The 23,404-nt window shown below is 37.1% G+C and overlaps 1 long non-coding RNA gene across 2 annotated transcripts in view; it reads right to left on the bottom strand.

Annotated features, from left to right (window-relative positions):
- Positions 1-23,404, bottom strand: part of LOC117680145 (uncharacterized) — a 112,450-nt gene that overhangs the window by 86,778 nt on the left and 2,268 nt on the right. For both annotated transcript variants that reach the window (XR_009621193.2, XR_004595543.3), the window contains exon 2: positions 1,617-1,659. This is a non-coding gene — a long non-coding RNA (uncharacterized LOC117680145). The remainder of the gene's footprint in view (positions 1-1,616; positions 1,660-23,404) is intronic.

Raw genomic sequence — 23,404 nt, 5'->3', positions numbered from 1 at the left:
GAGGACAACAGAGCAGCCATCGAGATATCAAAGGTAGATGCAGTAGGTCAGAGATCGAGACATATCGATATCAAGCACAAACATGTCAGGCAGCTCTCCAGTATCTGATTCATAGAAACCATACATTGTGAAACGGAGGAACAAACGGCTGACATACTAACCAAGCCACTGCAGAACAAACAACATGCTTACTTAACCTCAAGGCTGGCTGTTCACCTGTAAATACCCCTTCGCATGCTCACCTCACACAAACATCTAGGTCAGGCATTTAGAGGGGGTTTTGTCGTATATAAATGCCTAACCATATACACATACCATAGGGCAAGGACTGCAATGTCAACACTCTTGAGTAAGTTGAAAATATTTCAAAAACCAATTATAAAGACTATTCACAAGAGCTGGTGCCATGGAAATGATTTACAATGAAGATTCTTAAACTTACAGAGTTGGGATGGCTTATTTAGGGCATTGAATTTATCCCCTGTTCAGTACATGAATCAAAACAAAATAATTCCCTATAGATGGCAGTCCAGCCTCTCCAGAGAACAGGAACTGATTCTACTGTCAACCTGTTCTAACACGGAGAATCTGCCTTTCTAAAATTTAAGAGCAGTATTCCTTGGTGTCCCAATTGTCTGAATTACTAGACCATATAAAAAGGACTTTATTGTATCTGCTAACTTCATGACTTCATGAAATAACTTCAGTTATTTTCTGAAAATAAACTCTGACTTTAGACATGATCTTAATACAACTTCACAATTTTATTACATCACAAATACCAATAATCTCTGCAAACTAAAAAAATGCCCAGTAGGTGACCCTTCTCTTTACATTACATTGGAATTAGAAAGAGAGTCTGTAAGGTCTTGCCTCTACTCCCCAAATCAAGAAAGTACGGACTCTTGAAACAGTAGCATTTCAAAAGGAACCTTTTACTGAAAGGGAATGATTGCAAGACAAAAGCAAAGCAGACTCTAAGGTCCCCTTAGGCAATTCTGTTAGGATAAAGGAGTTAGAAATCCCTCCCCTCAGTTGGATGTTAATGAGCCAATCCACAGGTGTGAAGATGTTGTGAAGACGGTCATCCTGGGAAGGAAATAAGGGACTGTTTCCAGGCGCTTCTTTCAGGAGGCTTCAGAACTGAGACAAAACAGATGGCCCCCTTACACATTCCCCAAAGGTAAAGCATAGGGCAGATAGGTGTCAGAGCTAGAGTTATAAACTAAGGGATTACAGGATATGTAGGAAACAGGAAGAGGGTAATGTGAATAAATGATCCAGGCCCCCCTCCCCACAGAAATGGCAGTATCAGGATAGGGATTTCACACAATCTCATAAGTTTTGGAGGAGTAGAGCTTATTACCACATGGGGTCTAGAAATGGTAGTAGCATTTATATTCTTATTAAGATCAAGAAAGATATTCTCAATCATCCAGGTCATTTTGTCCCAAAGGTGCTTTTCCAAAAAGCAACTGGATTTTCTTGAGTTTTTTTCTTTGAAAACATTTCACTGTGAGATATGAAGTCCAATGCAGTTAGACATGTACAGATCTGTACATTGAGAAAACGAAACAACTGCTTCATAAATACATGGCACAACACAGAAGACTTACCACAGCAAACTCATCAGGACAGGATTCAGCAGTCCATCTGCATCTGAAAGACAAAGACCACTCTTATGAAGACAACAAAGCTCACATTCTGTACAGAAAGAGGGGTCAAATAGGCCATCTATGTTAAAATTGGGAGGGATATGACACCATCAATCTCCTGTTTATAACACATCCTTTCAGCAGTCCCAAGAAGGTTCCATACCGATTTGCACTCTGATTTAGGTGACTCTGAATCTAAACCTCCAAGTGGTCTCAAAGATTCTCAGAGAACTGATGACCGACCTTTAGAGTGATAAGGACCAGATTACTGCTAAGGAATATAAACCCTTTCATTCCCGACCAGTCAAGTAGAGCTGAAGAAGTATATTGGATGAGTAGCAAAATATTTTCAAAGAAAAGAAACCAAGAAAGTCCAGTTGCTTTTTGGAAAAGCACCTTTGGGACAGGTAAATTGGACACTGTGACTTTCTCATATGGGGGTCTGTAGTGAGCAACAGCTGTAAGCAAATGAGCAAAACTAAATAAATTACCATAATTGACTAACTCATATTTGCTTTCATCTATCAATTTCCATTTCATTTCTACATAATGAAGACTTTATATAGAGTATGTCAAATCTGTTTTTCCACTGTTTTCATAATATTTTGTGCCTATATATATTAGCATATTTTCAGACTACAGGTGTGTAGTTTGCCACATTAAAGATTCCCTGATAATGTAATTGTAAATGCTTATCTGCAGTTTCCGTCATTAAATCAATATTACTGTATATTAAGTCATTTATTACTTTGTGGATCAGATTATAGTATTGAAAGTTTAAATAAATATGAATTCAAAGGATGCTACAGTTGTCCTATGTGATTTTATATAGTAAGTATCTCTAGCAACACAGGGATTATATGGTCTTTGCCAGTTATCACACCAAATCATTGTTTAAAAATGATAATTACTCCAAACTTCTAGCTTTATCCAGTTTTCATTTTAATCCATTGTAGCATATGAAAATATGACTAGGCAAAAGTTCACGTTTGTAATAGGCAGACAAAAATTAAGCCTGCAGCTTATATTAAATCACATGCCAATTAAATTAATAAACCAGATAGTTTGCTTCACACATTTCTTTCTTCAGAAAATGTGTAAATCACCAACTGTCTCAGGCTAAATTCACAATCCCTTGGATTCTGTTACGTTCATTAAATTACTGACTTTACTGAGTTCGCTCTAGTAGAGGAGTTTATAAATCATTTATAGGATATTTGTTTATAGAAATATATGAAAAAATAAAACTTCAATGAATTCTGCTAATCTATAATTATGATATTTTGATCATACATAAATGTGGCTGATATAGAAAATAAGTTAAATGTATTTTCATGAATTAAATGTAAAGTTAAAATTTCAATCAGCTAAAATGGCAAATGTCCACAATTGTTCAGATAAAAATACTTCGTATGTGAGTTTAAGATACAGATAATTATAACAGTTGGTCAGAGAAGGGTGTTATTAGGAAAAATAAGTATATTCCAAAATATACCTAAGAGTGCAGTATTTTTCAGTATAATGACAAATATCTCATTCATGTCATATCTAATGCATATTTTCCTGTTCTGTGTCTTAGGGTGAAAAACAACGTTTTATTGACATATTTATTGCTGTTACATTGACTGGTGACTGCAACAAACAAACAAAACTGAATATTCTATGTTTTTTTTTCCTTACATTAATAATGGTTTGGAATTTATACTTCTAGTATTTTGGAATCCTGTTTTTAGTTGCTTGGACTCAGCAGCCTGAATGGCCCCTTTCAAAAAATGACTGTATTTTCAATTTCATATAATTATTAAATAAAAAAACATTTCAACACATTGTCTTTATTCAGTTAAAATCATTAAAATAAGAACTTAAGACACGACAAATATTGCACACATCAGCTCTTATTGATTTCAGTGAGGCTTAAGCAACTTGGATCATAGCCTTTGTATCCTACAGTGATTTAGTTTTCTGCTGGGTTTTATTGTAATTCATAGAATTCCAATATTTTGGGGGGCTGCCAAGTTTTCTAAAGAGTGAGCTGACATAAAATTTATTGAGCAATTGCACTGATTAACAAGGCAGTTGTGTTTCTTGATAATTCCATTCCAATTTAAATGTGTTTATTAACCAGGTCTATTTTGCTCATAACTGCCTCACAAATATATGCACTGAACAGTTTCAGCAGATACCCAGATGTATGATTTGAAATGAAAAAGAACAGTTTTATCATTGTTTAGGAATACAAGGCCACTGATGTAAAATTCCTAGCTGCCCTGAAGGAATACCACAGAATCATAATGTTGGAAAGACCAGTTAGGCTAATTCTCCACTCAAATGAACAAATCTAGGATTAAAGTATCTCAGACAGATGGCTCTGTAGCCTTCACTTGAATGCATCAAATGAAAGGATCCCATTATCTCTCTGAATAACACCTGCCCATATGTCAGCTGCTCTTTCAGGTCTCTTATAATCAGTGGTGGGTTTCAAAAATGTTTACTACCGGTTCTGTGGGTGTGGCTTGGTGGGCATGGCAAGGCTTGGTGGGCATGGCAGGGGAAGGTCACTGTAAAATCTCCATTCCCACCCCACTCCAGGGAAAGGATACTATAAAATCTCCATTCCATCCCTAATCCAGGGGAAGGTTACGGCAAAATCCCCATTTCTTCCCGATCAGCTGGGACTTGGGAGGCAGACAATAGATGGGGTCGGGGCCAGTCAGAATTTTTACTACTGGTTCTCCGAACTACTCAAAATTTCCGCTACTAGTTCTCCAGAACTGGTCAGAACCTGCGGAAACCCACCTCTGCTTATAATACACACTCAACTAACACTAGTTATAAAAAGACTAGTATTAATGGATTTTTTTCAAACTTTGGATCACATATACAATTCCATGTGCAGCCTCATCCAACTAATACGGTTTTGTTGGGTTCACCTATATAGAAGTTTAAGCTTAATACAAATAAAAAGGCCCTACTTGAACAATAGTTGTGTACTGCTATTAATGATATAAAATTGTTCACTTGAAAAATTAATATAAGAGATGGTATAACACTATGGATAAAATTCTAATAAATGAGTTTGAAAAGTTTTAGCCTTGCAATTCAGATATGGATCAAGATGTGATTATGGTTTCAGAAGTTTTTAGCCACTGAAGACAGCATAAATATCAGCATACTGTATATATTAATAGTAGGTTGTAAAGCTTATTTTAATTAGGTCCTAAGTAATAATGAACATTTATAAAGCAACCAATATAAATTTTCCACTCAAGACATTTCATAAGAAAGCTTCCCCTTTATAAAACATGGATTAGACAGAATCAGTTCAAATGTGCATCTATAAATTCATACATAAAAAATTAATTGCACCGAATCTTTTATCTCTCGGTCATGTTATTCCTTCAGTTCTATAGATCATCTCCAAAAGTAATGCCATTTCCCCTTTAAAATTATATCTGTCTGCCATGTCTTGAGCAGAATACTCATTTGTAAACAAAATGGTGATTCATTATTGAAGCTGAAGGGCATCGTTTTACCTAGATGTAAATTTATCATTTTTAATGCCTCACAGCTTGATGTCTGAAAATCTCATCAAGTACTCGGAAAGCTTCCTTGACACAGATTAATGACCCAAACAATTAACTTAATAAAGGAAATGAACCAGCAAGTGTAGGTTGGAATCGGGTATAGGAAACCGTGGGCCAAAAGTGATCCTTAATGCAAATAAAAATTTAAAAGAGTTATATGCAGGATCTGTCATTTCATTTGCTTTGTAGAAAATGATGACTTAGAGACTAGTATGCCCATGTTAAGATTATTTTTCCTTAATATATTCATATTTTGGAGGCAACTCCACTCTTTAAATTCTTGTTTCTAAAATTGCTAGAAATGTTGCACAAGCCCACCAGTTCTGCAGCATTTAAAATGGAAACATAATTTCAGATATTATTCAGCTGAGTCTGAAGTAAATTCACTCTGATGCCAAACCATACAACTCCAGAACTGATTATGAGGTACCACAAAGTTCCAGTATGGATGGGCCCCAAGAGCCAGTCCTGAAGAAAAATTCTCTATTTCCCATAATCCTTTTTCTTAAAAACATATTCTCATTGATGGTTACTTGAAATATCATGTTAACTAAAGCGAAAGGCACATTGGTGCAACCATTCCCAAACTGAAAGCTGAATGTTTGTTTATATCCTGTCTTTATTATTTTTAGAAATAACTCAAGGCAGCAAACATATCCAACACATCTTTCTCCTCCTATTTTCCCTACAACAACCCTGTAAGTGGGTTGGGCTGAGAGAGACTCACTGGCCCAAAGTCATCCAGCTGGCTTTCGTGGCTAAGGCAGGACTTGAACTCAGTGTCCTAGTTTCTAGCCTGGTGTCTTAACCACTAGATATTATAGTATCTTCTACCTTCTAGAGACAGAAAATTACTTTAAATTGGTAAAAATGAAGCCCACGGTCTGTCTTCTGTTGGAGAAACTTGATCATGGAATTTTAATAATAATGGGAATGAGAGACACTTTTTCAATGTAGCAAAAATTGTTTGTTATGGTGGGGGAAGCAGCTGAAGCAAACCTTAAAAGGTTACAACTTCTTTATAGACTTAAGGTAACTAAAATATGAATTGGATTAAGTAATGGTTGAATATAGCAACGTAAGTTGATTGGATATGCCTGCTAAATATAAGATAGTAATTAAGGTGGAACTACAAAGAAATATTGACAAAGATAGTGTTTTTTTAATAAAAAATACTATTTTATATTGCTTTCTGTGTTAACTCCCAGTGGCTTTCCTTCCCAGGGTTCTCATCTCCTGGTATTCCTAATCAACATCCATGTGTTTAAAAGTATTATCCAGGAGCTGACAATTTATTGGGGGGGGAGCTGAATTTGGAATGGTGTAATTTATTTTATTAATTACATTAATTAATTAATGCCATTTCCGCCTACACTTCCAAATGATCAGGAAGAAGATGCAGTCTATTTTCAATTTCTTCTAAAACTGCACATTGAAGCAGCTGGAATCATTTATCCTTCTTAGATACCCCACCCCCAAGAAGGTGCCTAGCATTATGGTGTTTGCAGGAATACCATATTTGCATTAACTATGAAGAAGTCAAGATCTCCCTCCTGCCACATTCCAAACAAAATCAACCTTCAAGATAACCAAAGCCAGATTTGAAGCTAGACTGAAACAGATATTAAAATATCCACATCATTTAAAAATTCCTGGAGCTAAGATGTTCCCTTATTATTACTTCCCAATAATGAAGTCTTGACATTGATTAACAGTATGCTGATGTTCGGTAAAGATGCATTTATCATTGTTCTTATGCATTCTGCCACTCCTTTTGTGTTTACATTTAGAAGCCAGAAAGAGCAAATATAAAAGATATAGCAGGTCTCATTATACCAAGAAGGCATACCGCTTTCTGACTATGAAAAACAGGTAAAATAAAAAAGGTAAAATAAACACCAAAGTTACATCTACTGAAACTATCAATTTTGGAATCCAGATTGGCATGTATATTAAGCAGTGTAAGCATTTCTTTCATTCAGAAATTATTGGTCTCCAATAGACATTTAAGATAACAAGAAGACACTCTAGAATTGGTAGAAATCCATTAGGCATACAGTATATTATCATTCAACAATAAAGCATTTGAACTGTCCATCATCATAAAGGATACTGAACAGATTATAGCATAATTAGTATACAACTAGTCTGGTACACTTTTTAGAAATTGAGAATCAAAGTGAAATAATGTAGAATGTCACATACTTTCATCTAGAAAGAAAATATGGAGTGATAAATACTTGGCACCTAACTGATGGTACTCAGGAGATTCTTCAACAGATGTTTCTGCAAGCAAATATATACTTTGTCTAGTCTAATTATACTGATCTTGAGAATTTCTGATTAAATTTGATTCTATGACTGTTACATTAAAAAGAATGCAACAGTTCTGAATTTTTCTTTATAGTTTAAATTTGCCCATATTGTAGATCTTTCAGTGAAACTACATTGCAGAATTCTTGTATTCAGACACTAAACTGTAATTAAGTGGATGATGATATCTCTGTAATTGCTTCAGAGATACTATCACATTTTTCTGTCACTGAGAAAGCCAATTTTGTTGAAGTGGCCACAAGCCATTGTAAATAATTTTCTATGTAACAGCTGCAATGATTTATGACAAATGACTTTCACACTTGTTTTATTAGACAAGAAGTGGAATGGTATTTATTACAGTTTTGCATACTTTAATATGAGATACTCTTGATAGATGAGTACCTCTATGTGAAGATTGATAGTATTAATTGATATGTTCTAATATAGACTTTCTAATTTTGCACTTTTAGCAAAGATTCAAATCCAGTGGAGAGTATTGGATGAGAGATTATTATATATAAGGTGTTCTTTCACTGATATTCTCCATATTGGAAAGTTCCATTCAATATTAATAAAGGACCAACAAATCTCATCTCAACTTCTGCATGCCATAAAGATTTCCTGCAGTACCTAAGCTAACAATTTCTCAGTTGAGCAATAGTATGGATTGAATTACAAATAACAGCACTGAGGCTTTATTTTTGTTTTGGAACCAAGAATGATGAATAAGTTGGATGGGAAATGAAAGTGTATGTTGCTCATTCCTACTTGGACTCATAGTTCAGATCTCTCAAATTCTTCTGTATTCAAAATATAAAACTAGGGAAAATATTATGAATGGCTTAACACTTTTTAAAATTGCACAAATACTTCACATATTTAGGATGTGAACTTAGAAATGATTCTTCTATAATACATGAATTAGGGAAGTGCCCATGGTTAACTGTGGACAACATAGTTACATTTGGTCAGTGACTGTTATTTCATTTGGTTTAATTATAACATGCAGTGATATGTCATGAAAAGCTCATTATTAATCTAATATATGTATCTTATTTTTTTAAATTAGGAAATTATCAAACTTTCCTTGCTTTACAATAGAGCTATGTTTTCCCATATCTTGCATAAAGTGAATTTGCATAAAGCAAGACACTGAATTGGTAGAAAAAGAGGCGATTTTGGAGAATACACTGACAAATGTGCTTGTAAATTCCAAAGACTTATGTTCTTCAAATATATTTCTTTCATGTTGTAGGTTCTATGAGTGAAATTATTTTCTCCATCTTTTCTTCATATCTAATATGCATGGTTATCATGGCAGATAGGTAGTTACAGTAGAATGCATCGCAACACTATGATTTTTTTTGCTCAGCTTTCAATAGAAGCTCATTTTAGGGTGAGGTTCCTTCACCAAAGTCATGATTAGAGAGATCCTTTTCTTTTTAAGTATGAGGGTTACACAAAATGTTGATGCCCATTTTGATACCATGGCTATTACAGGTTCAGATATGGAAAAGAGGATATACAATTGGCACAACCACAGTAAATAAGGATAGTGAGGGCAGAAAAGCGATTTTGTAAGAAAAATATTCAACATATTCAAGTGATTTTCTGTGGAAGACTGTTTTGCATGTGTGTGCCGCACACCCACACAGAATTATTGGATGAAATAATCAATTGCCATATTTAATTTGCATAAAGCAAATTTGCATAAAGTGAAGGGAACCTGTGTGTCATCTAAAGTCAGTCCACCTTTTCTTTATTTAAAAGACATAGCTTCTCTTTGAAGAGTTTTTCCTCTAGCATAAGTGCAAATTTGGAAAATGTGTGGTGTTCCAAAAAGGCATGAGGAAGACCAAATTTTGATAGGATGCTAATAGCTATCTGAGACCTGACAGGATCAGATGTGGGTTGGAGTTTAACATTTGAAATATCATGATTACTCTTCCCTTTATAGATATGTATATGACAATTTTCCATTTTTAAATGATTGCTAGTCTCCAAAGTGCAGGAACACTTTGTAAACAAGAAAAAACCTTCTGGTGAGGTTGGGTTTCTTTGTGGACTCAACACTGGACGAAGGAATGTATATTTGAAGTTCTGAAAGATAAGAATGATATATCATAAATAAATAAAACAAGCAGACAAGCAATTTTTTAAATATTTCATAAAATACTAAAGCACTCTCTTGTCGGGCATCCATCAGGCTGATTTTCAGATCTGATATTTCCTTGTTAATATCTTACTTAATGACATTAATACTGGAAAGTGTTCCAAGTATGTTCCAGATCAGTAAGTTTCTAGCTTGAGCATAGTGAAGCCAATGATACAACCAACAGATAAAGCAAGAAGTCTCACAGAAAAAGAACAAGCAGCCTAAGATTTAAAGAGGAACCAGAGAAGAAAATTCTTAATTCATTACCTATACCCATTTCCCCTTGTGGTCAGTAGACTGTGGAGAAGTATTTTTAATTGGATGAAACGTACTGTTTAATTAGTATTATAGCTGGCAGCTACAATTAGGAACAGCTATTGGAAAATCATACTGATCATTCTTTACTATTATGAAATCCATCAGTATTAATGCAAGTATTTACGAACTGGAAATTTAAGATTGTATGATTAAACATGACTCAGTTTAGAAAGCTACAGTTAGATTTACTGCCTGATTCAAGATAACAGATATGAATTTATCCTAAAATAAAGAATCATGATCTTAAATTTCAGAAAAGAATATTCTGGTGGACTATCCAGAACAGTTTGAAAGCAGAACCAATTATTTAGAGCAGAAGGGACCATTCTTTTGCTAGATGTGTTCAAAGCAGAGGCTGGACAGACATTACCCAAGGATAATTTAATCTATACCCAAGGATAATTTAATCTGATATCCTTCATGGAGTAAGTAATTTGATTCACTGCATAATAACCTGTTCCAGTTCTATGATTCCATTATTATATTGAATATGTAGAACTTTAGTGCTGGTACATTGTATGAAAGGAATGTATATAATCGTATGGGTCCAGTTTTCTGCAAGTATCTGCATAATTTGGATAGACATTTATATAATATTTATAATTTGATAAATATCTGGCATTTAAATAAAAAGTAAGAAATTAGTGTTTGAGAAAGGTAAAACTAACAGAACTGCAGTACCACTACCATTATCTAGTTTATGAGCTTCTCCCAAAGTTTTAAACTATGCAAACTACACCCATTCTGTATATAATTCATTTGGTGTCACTCTGATTTAACAATCAATACTTGCTGGCATCATTAACTCAGTTTACCTTATGCCATTTCTCTTGGCAAGATCACTGACACTTTGGTTTTTTTAGTTTTCCCCTTTTTGATGGATATCTTGGTTACTAAATATCATAGTATTTTCACTTCCCCATGGTTTCCATAGTTTTTTCCATAGGCCATGCTATAATATTAATCTCCTCTTGATGGTGCTGCTGCATTATTTTGCACTTGTGTTTAAAAAAAATAAAAATAAAAGCCACTGTTTGCTTCCAAGTTTACCACACATTCATGCTTGAATGTTAGTTCACTCTGGAGAATGTAGATATTTGTTATCTGAACAAAAGATAGACATTGCAAGTTACTGTATAACAGCAATATACCACAGTTTGGTGGCATGATTTTTCCCTTGCTCAGAATCTACTTTAAAAATATGACTATTATATAATGAATGTTAAAGACACTCATACATACAGATAGACAAAATCTTCACTGTCACATTATCAGTCATTGTGAACCTGAGACTTCCATATTTCATATAATCGTGAATATGAAGCAGTCAGGAAACTTTCAATTGTATCTTAAAGAATGCATGAGTCTGAATTTCACAGCTGCCAAAAATTTACAACTCTAGTTGAGGCAAAGGAGTGAAAAAAATAAAAATCCCCACTCTGCATTTGTTTCTTACAAGCTTCCCAATAGAGTTCATATTTAATGCTTTTTGACATTCTGCTTTTTTGACATTAAATAATTAAGGCCATAATTGCACGACCTAGGAATAATAACTTGAACTGAATGAATAGGGCATTTTCCCTTTAAATAAAGGGCATTTATAATTAGATAGTTAGATTCAGCTAGCTGGATAGCTAGCTAGCTAGTTAGCTAGCTATAGACAGATGCCAGAAAGGATTTAATGATATAACATAAATTGTGCATGCCTTTATTGTTTCGATAAACGTTTTTTGGAGTGGCAGGGGAAGATATAGCAATTCATAGAATCTCACATCCTCTGATGTTTAGCACTTTGCTTGATTCTGTGCACAAAAAAACCTTTTTGTCCACAGGTTTATCTCCAATTATTTTACAAGGGGAACTATATCTGTTTCTGTTGTGCAATAAAAGCGGGGAAATCAAAGACTTTGGAGCGCCAAATTTACACAAAAGATAACGCAGGTAGTCCTCATTTTACAACCACAACTGAGCCCAAATTTGTTGCTAAGTGAGAAATTTGTTAAGTGAATTTTGCCCGATTTTACAACTTTTCTCACCACATTTGTTAAGTGAATCACTGCAGCTCTTACATTAGTAACACAGTTGTTAAGTGAATCTAGTTTCCACATTAACTTTGTCAAAAGATTGTAAAAGGGGATCATATGACTGCAACCATCATAAATGTGAGTCAGCTGTCAAGCATCCAAATGTAAATCACATGATCCTGGAGATGCTGCAATGGTCATAAGTATGAAAAATGGTCATAAATCATTTTTTCAGTGCCTTTGTAGCTTTGAACAGTTATTAAATGAACTACATGACTGCCTGTATAGGGTTGGTACACTAGATCATATACTTTTCTGAATGGCAAATATATTTGAATTGCTGGATATTAGCAATATTTGGACGTACATGATGTTTAAGAGAACAATATTTAATATTACAAAAATGTATTTTGGACTCATCCTGTTCCTCTGGAATTTGGACCTTACTTCTCTAAGATTATACCAATTTAACAGATCTTACGAGACCTAATCTCTCTTTTAGACTGTTAATGAATCTGTTAAACAAGACTATCATTAATAATGACACCTCTTGAACTTTACTAGACATCTTTTTGTCTAGAAAAGACTAATTTTAATCACCACTCACTGTTAGAAAATTATTGTTTGATACAGTTGATACAAGCAAGCCAGCCAACTCACCTGCTTAGCGGAAGGTGCCATATCATACCAATTATTTAAAAATTTCCCCAAATTTTTATTTCTTGAGGGCTACAATTCAGACTACTTGGATTGATAACAATGAATTATAGATCTTTATCTCCTATTTTAGGAGAGAGATATGTTTTATCTCCTATTTATTTAAAAGGTTCAATTTAGCTTTTTTGTTAGTTAGCAGATAAATAAGCACCCCTTCAATGTCTAAAAAAAGAACATAAACAAAGTTTTGTAACATAAAACTTTTCTGTGAACCAAAAATAGAAGCATTTTCTAAAAGGTAGACCAGGGTTCTCCAACCTTGGCAACTTTAAGACTTGTGGACTTCAACTCCCAGAATTCCTCAGCCAGCTTTGCTTTGCTGGCTGAGGAATTCTGGGTGTTGAAGTTCACAAGTTTTAAACTTGCCAAAGTTAGAGAACCCTGAGCTAGACATGTTTACATGAAATTTAATAAAACAAAACTGGTTATTGTTAATCCTTTTGTCAACCTTAAAAAGTAGTCCAGACAAGAAGTGCACCCAGAAGAACTAGCTCTACCTTAAAAGAATCTTGCAAGTATGAAAGATCCCCACTTTATAGTCCAAGAAACTAATGGGGGTACCATATGAGACTTTGCACCTTCCATTCTTTCTGCAGACTCAGCTGCCTCTTATCTGACTGTTGTCCAATCTGCAGATCTTCTTCCTGTCTTCCAAGGTCATTCCCACATATCATAATTTTTTTCAGATTTAACAGTCACACATGTAACCTTGGGTCCTGCTACAATTATATAAACATATTTATAGAAGGGAGATCCCACACTGAGCAGAGGTTGGGTTTGATTATCTCAATGAACCTTTCCAAGTCTATGATTCAGTGATTTTGTCCTATTCCACACCTTTGCTAATTAATTAATGACCCTCCTAAAGCATTTCTAGAACACTACTGGACGGATTTGTTATCCTTCAACTGCCAGAATTTTTAGTGTGACCATTGCTGACAAATCTAGGAGTTAAAGTCCACACAACTGTAGGTGCCATGTGGATGAAAACTATAGAGTTTCTGTTCTGTTCTGTTCACACTGTTCTGAGCAGTGTGAGATAGAATGTCAGGCATTACTGGAGGAAAAAGAACAACTGAATACTTTATAGAATAATAGAATAATAGAGTTGGAAGGGACCTTGGTGGTCTTCTAGTCCAACCCCCTGCTTAGGCAGGAAACCCTACACCACTTCAGACAAATGATTATCCAAGATCTTCTTTAAAACTTCCAGTGTTGGAGCATTCACAACTTCTGGAGGCAAGTTGTTCCACTGATTAATTGTTCTCACTGTCAGGAAATTTCTCCTTAGTTCTAAGTTGCTTCTTTCCTTGATTAGTTTCCACCCATTGTTTCTTGTCCTGCCCTCAGGGGTACTTTAATTCTAACAACTTTGAATTATCTTATATTAGGCAACAAGAGTAATAGTCATGTGGCTTCTCTCTGTCCTTGGCAGTCCTTGCAATTTCCCATCATGCTTTGTTTAGCATCTCACTTCATCTAAAAACTGAAAGTTGCTGAACAAAATGGATGAAGTAGTCTTAAAATTTTATTTTGCTCCATTAAAAAAGAAGAGGTGATGATTTTAAAATACAGGAACAATTCATTTAAATGTTCAAAGTTTAAAGTTACAACAGCACTGAAAAAAGTGACTTATGACCGTTTTTCACATTTATGACCATTGCAGCATCTCTACAATCACATTATCAAAATTCAGATGAATGGCAACTGATTTATGTTTATGACGATTGCTGTGTCCCAGGGTCATGTGATCAATGTTTGCGACCTGACAAGCAAAGTAAATGGGGAAGCCAGATTCACCTAACAACCATGTTACTAACTTAACATCTGCAGTGGTTCACTTAACAATTGTAGCAAGAAAGGTCGTAAAGTGAGGCTAAACTCAATGTATGTTTCACTTCGCAACATAAAAATTTTGGTTTAATTGTGGTTGAAACTCTAGTACTAACTGTATACTGTATCAAGGAATCTCATACAATGATAAACAATACATAAATGAGAAGAACAAAAGAAAGAAGAAAGAAAAAGAAAGAAAGAAAGAAAGAAAGAAAGAAAGAAAGAAAGAAAGAAAGAAAGAAAAAGGAAGAAAGAAAGAAAAAGAAAGAAAGAATAAAGAAAGAAAGAGAATGAAAGAGATCTTCTTAATTAATTCTGTGCATTTGATACCATTGTCTTTTATGGCAGCACATGGACAAAAGACTTGAATTACAGTTTCAGATAAGCTTCAGCTGGACTAATCAGAATGCATGACTTGAATACAAACCAGGCTACTCATTATTTTTATTGTTAGAGGGCTACATATCTTAATGGAGGGATTCTTGAAAACTTACTCCTATTAAATATTGATATTCAACACATGCTTTCTAACAGGCAATCTATTATAGATATTGGCATGTTTCTGGCAGTCAATGTATGATCCCTATGTACAGAGCTGAGTATCAGCTTCTTTTCCTAATAAATTCATATAGTAGAGAAAGTATTCATTTAGCATAGTAAGACAGGATACATGAATGTAGTGATATTTTAGTATCAAAGCAAATAAAATATAAGAGAAGGCTGAGACTATGTTCTGGAAGAAAAGATAGAAGCACCAGTCAGATAAACTTTTGCAAAGTAGGATAAAAGCGACCAAACAAAATATAAAAAAATAGGAAAGTTGAAAAGGCAAAATTCTGAGAAAAGTGCACTAATGAAAATAGAATGGAAGGAAGCAGAGGTCAAAGGAAAGAATATTGGTTTTGTCATTTGTCTACAGTCAGTCAATAATGCATGGCCAAGAATCCTAGAACTCTCCAGATACTCCTGAATTACTAATCTAGCAATCCGATGGCTATGGACTATAGTGTTGTCAATCAGGCAGTTTGTATGAAAGTCTTATTGAATAGTCAGTCACATTCCATCTATCTCAGTGCAATGAGGATTTAGATGTAAACACAATCCCAAAGTCAAATATTCAAAAGCTGAGTTCATCTTGAAGTTTTTCTGCATAATGAGGATATATGGGCTGCGATCAATTAAATAGAAGACTATATATGATATCACCAGTACAGATTAGAGCATTAGCAAACCTTGTTTCCTCCATTTGCACAATGTATGTTTATAACCTGTTCAATTTTATGTATTTATGGCCCAGTAAATACTTTCACTATGGTGCACCTGTTGGCAATACGGTTACTAGATAATACTAAGGTCATTCATGCGGCTTTACATTTTAGATTGCTAATAAAAATGAAGATAAATTAAAATTACCTACAGAAAAATTACCTATTGTGCTTCAATAGTTTCTTTTACAACAACTACATATAGTGTCAGAAATAATAAAATTTTTCCAGATCTCTGACATTTTTCTTATGAAAATCTGGGTCTAGATAGCTTTAAAAATATTTTAAGTGCAATGAGAATTAAGTCATGATTACATCTGATTTTCCCATCATAATAGAAATGGATTAAAGTGACAGGACAACCACATTTGACCAAATATGGATACACTGCTTTGCATAATCAGATATCCCTGAAATAAGTTAGATGGGATTAAAATCAGATCTTTTCCACAAACAATGTATAGGAATAAGGGAAGATTGGAGTTCACATTTTCATTACTATTCACACTTGTAAGTTTTTAGACCTACAGAGGATTTTTCTTCAAAGTACTAACAATGGCTAACGGTTTAGAGATTCATTATCAATTACATCACTTCAATTCTTATTTGCTTCCAAGATCTTTCAAGACCCTGTGTCAAGTCCAGTCTTTGCATCTATAATTAAAATTATGGCATGTCCTTTATTTGAAAATGTGATCTACTTATAATGAACCACTATCACATGGTCAGAGGCTTTAATACTCAATTTCTCAAAGCTTTGAAAAATAATTAATTTTTTACTGTTTAATTTAGCTACAATTCTCTCTCACTGGCACACTTGCTAAAAGAATGGATAAATTCATTTCCTTACCCTGCCAGTAAAAGTAGAAAAATGGACTGCTCTTTCATTTTATGTCATTTTAAGTACTTTTAACTTCTGTGAAAAATAGATACTATGTTTGTAACCAGGCTGGCATATGTAGTTTAAGATATAGACTTTCAGGTACACTCACCTGGAATAAATCCTAGTGACCCCAAGGACTCAAGAAAGCTTATTTATAGCGTCTGATGCCAAAATGTGCACATTCCATACTTATGTTCTTTCAAAGAGACATTCCTCTGTTATAGAATAACAGACCACATATTAGAAGAGCTACGCCAACCAGAAGTGGACAGTGAAGATATCTTCACATTGCAACGATGATGGGGAGGTTGCTGATATGTCATTGGCTACATGGTCATAACTGAGTACTGTAGACATCATGACAGATTGTCAGCTATGTTGGTAGATTACTGAGGCAGCAGGGTTGTAGGCTATTCTCCTGCCTCTGCAGTCCAGCTTGTAAAAATAGAGGATATCTCCATCTTTTGAGCCCATTACATACCTAGGCAACACTTTTAAAAATTACTGACGTCTCAAAAATATGATTAATAAACTTGTTTCATAAATATCCTTATAATTCTAATAGATATGTTACATGTATGATATCAGATATATCTTTGAAAGACAGAATAGACTTACAGTGTGTAAAATCAGTCAAAATGTTTTATAAACACAAACCACTAAAACTAATTTGTGATCTGGGGGAAGTTTTTTTAAAAAAATGATTTCCTTATTTCTCACTTTCTCAGCTATTCTTCTTAATTGTACTACTGGCCTCTGACAGCTTAATGCCTTATGCATTCCTCATTTTCTGGGCAGATCACTAATTTGTGATGATAATTAGGGACCCCTGCTATTCCATCTGAGACTTAGATCTTGAGGCTAATTAAAATGAAGTGTTGCACATATGCAAGCAGCTGATAAAGTATTGCAACCAGGCACCTGGAATCTAGGCATTTGGATGGCATCAGAAAACAAAAAGAGAGAGAAAATATATTGCTGAGCAACAATGTAAAGAGAACAGGCAATAAGCCAGTCATGAATGGAAGGTTTCTATCACTACTTACAGACTGGGAATTCTTAACTACGCTCAATGATTGCTTTTCTGGTAATGGTTTGTGTCTGATTTTCATAAGAATATATATATCCTACTACAGGTAGTCCTCATTTAGCAGCCACAATTGGGACCAGTGGTCATTAAGTGAAGTGGTTACTAAGTGAAACCACAACTGTGCTTCTGATCATATTTCAGCTTTTCTTTGCTTTACAGACCTGTGAATATTGATTGCAGTTATTTTTGCATTGGCGTTATAACTGCATATGGTTGATGTATAAGGTATGTCCTAAACACATCTATGAGGGACATGGTGGCTCAGTGGCTCAAATGCTGAACTTGTCGATTGAAAGGTTGGCAGTTCAGCAGTTTGAATCCCTAGTGCCACGTAACAGGATGAGCTCCCGTTACTTGTCCCAGCTTCTGCCAACCTAGCAGTTCGAAAGCACGTAAAAAATGCAAGTAGAAAAATAGGGACCACCTTTGGTGGCAAGGTAACAGCATTCTGTGCGCTTTGGCATTTAGTCATGCCAGCCACATGACCACAGAGACGTCTTCGAACAGCGCTGGTTCTTCAGCTTTGAAATGGAGATGAGCACCGCCCCTTAGAGTCGGGAACGACTAGCACATATGTGCAAGAAGAACCTTTACTGTTACCTTTAAACACATCTACAGATAGTGTATAGGGAATTTTTAATTTCCCCGAGGAATCATCTGAAGTTAACATGTTTACTCTAATTTCAATTACAGACACATTTTTATAATCAATGTCTTTTAAAAAGTTGTAATATAGTAGAATATCTCTGGAGCGTACCATGTGTCTTTCAGTATTCAGTTTAACTGACTTACATCAGAACCACAGTTCTAGGTTTGACTAGAGAAAGCCAGTCAAAGTCTAGAAAAGGTCATTATTTGGGATGTCACAAAAGAGTGGCAGATGGTTATCTGTATTTATATGTAATTGTTGTAGATACCTTTGGGATTCACAACCTCATGTGTACCAAGAGAGGGCTGATTCTGAATGGCATACACTTCTGGGTGAGGACTGGAGGTACAATTTTTTGCTGTGAAATTATCTCTGTTGCATCAAATATGAAATAGGGCATGCTTCATTGACTTTTTAGTGACCAAAAGATCACCCAGTGGACACATTCACAATTCCAGCTATATATAAATACCATGGGGACCATTGTAAATTAGGAATATGAGATTGCAATTATTTTGCTGTTAGCAAAAGTAAATTCAGTTGAGAAAAATCAGCTCAACTTATTATACAATGACAGTTTCTACATATTTGTGCAGAAGTATGCATATTTGTAAACTGAAGTAAGAACAGGCACCAAAGTGATGTGAGATAGATAGATAGATAGATAGATAGATAGATAGATAGATAGATAGATAGATAGATATGCATATTCTTTCTGTGAAATCTCATTCACAAGTTTCTGGGCTTTTTGTATCCTGCTGAAAAGCAACAACTCTGTGCTGCAATTTGGGAGACTCAAATAGCTATTTCTGCCTTATAAGGCGTCATCAGTGAGCCACACTCTCTTCTCAAGTATCCTCCCTGTAAAGGTACAATGTGTCTTTTTCTTTTTTCATAGGCTTTTATGTGCATATTCTTTCTAGCCAGGTTCCACCTATGTAAGCTAAGTTGTTCTTCAGTCCTAGTTCTGTGAAATCTCATTCACAAGTTTCTGGGCTTTTTGTATCCTGCTGAAAAGCAACAACTCTGTGCTGCAATTTGGGAGACTCAAATAGCTATTTCTGCCTTATAAGGCGTCATCAGTGAGCCACACCCTCTTCTCAAGTATCCTCCCTGTAAAGGTACAATGTGTCTTTTTCTTTTTTCATAGGCTTTTATGTGCATATTCTTTCTAGCCAGGTTCCACCTATGTAAGCTAAGTTGTTCTTCAGCCATAGTTCTGTGAAAGAAATAAGGCAGAAATAGCTATTTGAGTCTCCCAAATTGCAGCACAGAGTTGTTGCTTTTCAGCAGGATACAAAAAGCCCAGAAACTTGTGAATGAGATTTCACAGAACTGGGGCTGAAGAACAACTTAGCTTACATAGGTGGAACCTGGCTAGAAAGAATATGCACATAAAAGCCTATGAAAAAAGAAAAATATATATATGTGTGTGTGTGTGTGTGTGTGTGTGTGTGTGTGTGTGTGTGTGTGTAGGTCTTTGGTTATTTGGGTTTTCTCCCGCGTAAAATTGGAGGTTTCTTGGCAACGTTTCGACGAAGTCTCATTCGTCATCTTCAGGCTGGTGTCTTCGGCTTCGTGCTTCTAGGAGCACGAAGCCAAAGACACCAGCCTGAAGATGACAAATGAGACTTCGTCGAAACGTTGCCAAGAAACCTCCAATTTTAAGCGGGAGAAAACCCAAATAACCAAAGACCTACATACAAACACCCGCGAAAACCTCAGAAAACATATATATATACATACATACATACATACATACATACATACATACATACATATATGTATATAAGTGATATCAGTAAAAGATAATAATACTGCTATAAAGTGACTTTGTCCTTCTGGGATATTTATTAATACAAAAATATTTATTGCAGCAATTTTTAGAGGACAGTTTTGTTTATCTCCTGCAGCAAAACAATGGATAATAATAATAATAATAATAATAATAATAATAATAATAATTATTATTATTATTATTATTATTATTATTATTATTATTATTTTATTTCTATACCGCCCTTCTCCCGAAGGACTCAGGGCGGTGAACAGCCTATTAAAAGCACAAAGACAAACAACAATTAAAATTATTTAAAATTATTAAATAATTTCAGCTCAATATTAAAACCCTCCAAAATTTAAAACATCCAATTTAAAATCATTACATTGATAGCCCGGCCTGGAGGAACAGCAGGGTCTTAAGGGCACAGCAAAATACCCTGAGGTCGGAGATCTTATGCATTTCCGGGGGCAGTTCATTCCACAGGGATGGGGCTCCCACAGAGAAGGCCCTCCCCCTGGGTGTCGCCAGCCAACATAACTTGGCCGATGGCACCCTGAGGAGACTGTCGGGTTTCGATGTCATCTCAAATAAATTGCACTCCCAAACAATTAATCCTTGCTGAAATATTCCATTTATTTGAGTACGACAGAACTGGCTCCGACTTCGTCGTAGCCGATACTAACCCTCTGACCCCCAAACCCTTCCCTTTCCGTTCCCCAATTCTCATCTTCTCATTGGCCATCTTCCAAGTCAGTCTCTCCAGCTTCTGACCTCAACCCACAGGAATGTCCCCCCTCCCATCCCATCTCCTAGGGGATATAATCTACAGAGAAAATAAGTAGGTGAAAAGTCAAGCCTTGTCTCCTCCTTTTTATGGCAGCATCAGAATGCTGACAGAGACCCTCTCTGTGGGAGCGAACTAGCCGGTGGGAGGCTACTGGTGGCAGAAGACGGTCTCGAAGGTCCCTGGGTCCTATGCCATGGAGTGCTTTAAAGGTGGTAACCGACACCTTGAATCACACCCGGAAGACCACTGGGAGCCAGTGCAGCTCACGCAGGAGGGGTGTCACGTGGGCACAACGGGTTGCGCCCATAACCACCCACGCGGCCGCATTCTGGGCCAGTTGGAGCCTCCGAGTGCTCTTCAAGGGGAGCCCCATGTAGAGAGCATTACAATAGTCCAGCCGGGAGGTGACAAGGGCATGAGTGACCGTGCGCAAGGCGTCCCGGTCCAGAAAGGGCTGCAACTGGCGAATCAGGCGAACCTGATAAAAAGCCCCCTGGCCATGGCCGTCATATGCTCTTCAAAAGACAGCCATGCGTCCAGGAGGACACCCAGATTGCGAGCCCTCTCTGTGGGGGGCAGCGATTCACCCCCAATAGTCAGCGATGGCACCAGCTGACTATATCGGGATGCCGGAAGCCACAGCCACTCGGTCTTGGAAGGGTTGAGTCTGAGCCTATTTCTCCCCATCCAGACCCGCACGGTCTCCAGGCAGCAAGACATCACATCAAGGGCATCGTTGGGGTGGTCTGGGGTGGGGATGTACAGCTGAGTGTCATCAGTGTACTGATGGACTCTCACCCCAAAACCACGGATGATCTCACTCAGCGGCTTCACATAAATGTTGAACAGAAGGTTTGAGAGGACTGACCCCTGCGGCACTCCCCATGCGAGGCGCCTCGAGGTCGACTTCTGCCCCCCTGCCAACACAAACTACGAGTGGTCGGAGAGGAAGGAGGAGAACCACCGCAAAACGGTGCCCCCTATTCCTAACCCCCTCAACCGCTGCAGCATGATACCATGGTCGATGGTATCAAAAGCCGCTGAGAGATATAATAGGACCAGGACAGAGGAGCAACCCCTGTCCCGAGCCCTCCAGAGATCATCCACCAACGCCACCAATGCCGTTTCCATGCTGTACCCCTACCTGAAGCCCAACTGGTACGGGCCAAGATAGATAGCTTCATCCAGGTGCCGGGGAAGCTGTCGTGCCACCACACTCTCAACAACCTTCGCCACAAAATGAAGGTTGGAGACCAGATGGTAGTTAGCCAATTCAGCCGGGTCCAGGGAAGGCTTCTTGAGGAGGGGCCTCACCACTGCCTCTTTCAAGGCAGCGGGAAAGGCACCCTCACTCAGAGAAGCACTTATAATCCCCTGGAGCCAGCCTTGTGTAACCTCCCGGGAGGCCAGTACCAACCAGGAGGGAGACGGGGCCAATAAACACGTGGCAGCACTAATCTTACCCAGAACCCTGTCCACATCCTCGGGAGCCACAGGATCAAACTCTTCCCAGATAATATTCTCAGGACCTACCCTCATCTCCTCCCCTGGACTCATCCAATCGGAGTCCAAGCTTTCCCGAATCTGAGCGACTTTATCATGCAGGAATTGCACAAAATCCTCAGCTCGACCCTGTAAGGGGTCTTCCTGCACTCCCCCCCAAAGAAGGGAGTGGGTCACCCTAAACAGAGCAGCTGGGCGGTTCTCTGCAGATGCGATAAGAGCGGAAAAACGGTTAGATTTCGCCGCTTTTATCGCCACTAGGTAGGTCTTGATATAAGACCTCACCAGTGTCTGGTCGGAATCGGATTGACTACTCCTCCAAATGCTCTCTAGGCGTCTTTTCCGACGCTTCATCTCTCTCAGCTCCTCGGAGAACCAAGGAGCCAATTGAGATTGGCATCGGGTCAGAGGCCGCAAAGGCACAATGCGATCCAAAGCTCCGGCAGCCGCACTCTCCCAGGCAGTCACCAGCTCTTCAGTCGAGTCGTGTGCCAGGGTCTCAGGAAACGGCCCAAGCTCCATCAGGAACCTTTCGGGATCCATCAGGCACCTGGGACGGAACCATCTGATCGGTTCCATCTCCCTGCGGCGGGGGGAAGCGGCTGGAAAGTCCAAGTGAAGGAGCGAATGATCTGTCTATGACAAGGGTTTGATATCTAGGTCCCCTCTACCAAGATCATTCAACTACTGACCAGAGACAAAAATCAAGTCCAGAATGTGTCCCCCTATGTGAGTGGGGCCTTGAACTAACTGGGTCAGGTCCATGGCCGCCATGAACTCCCGAGCAGCCTCTGACGCCTCACCTGCAGATGGTAGGTTGAAATCCCCCATGACAATAA

The sequence above is a fragment of the Pantherophis guttatus genome, chromosome 8, assembly GCF_059756535.1.
Source record: "Pantherophis guttatus breed Tessera chromosome 8, ASM5975653v1, whole genome shotgun sequence".
In the NCBI taxonomy this organism is placed as follows: domain Eukaryota; kingdom Metazoa; phylum Chordata; class Lepidosauria; order Squamata; family Colubridae; genus Pantherophis; species Pantherophis guttatus.
The sequence above is the reverse complement of the archived record's forward strand: the minus strand, read 5'-3'. Positions and strand labels throughout refer to the sequence as shown.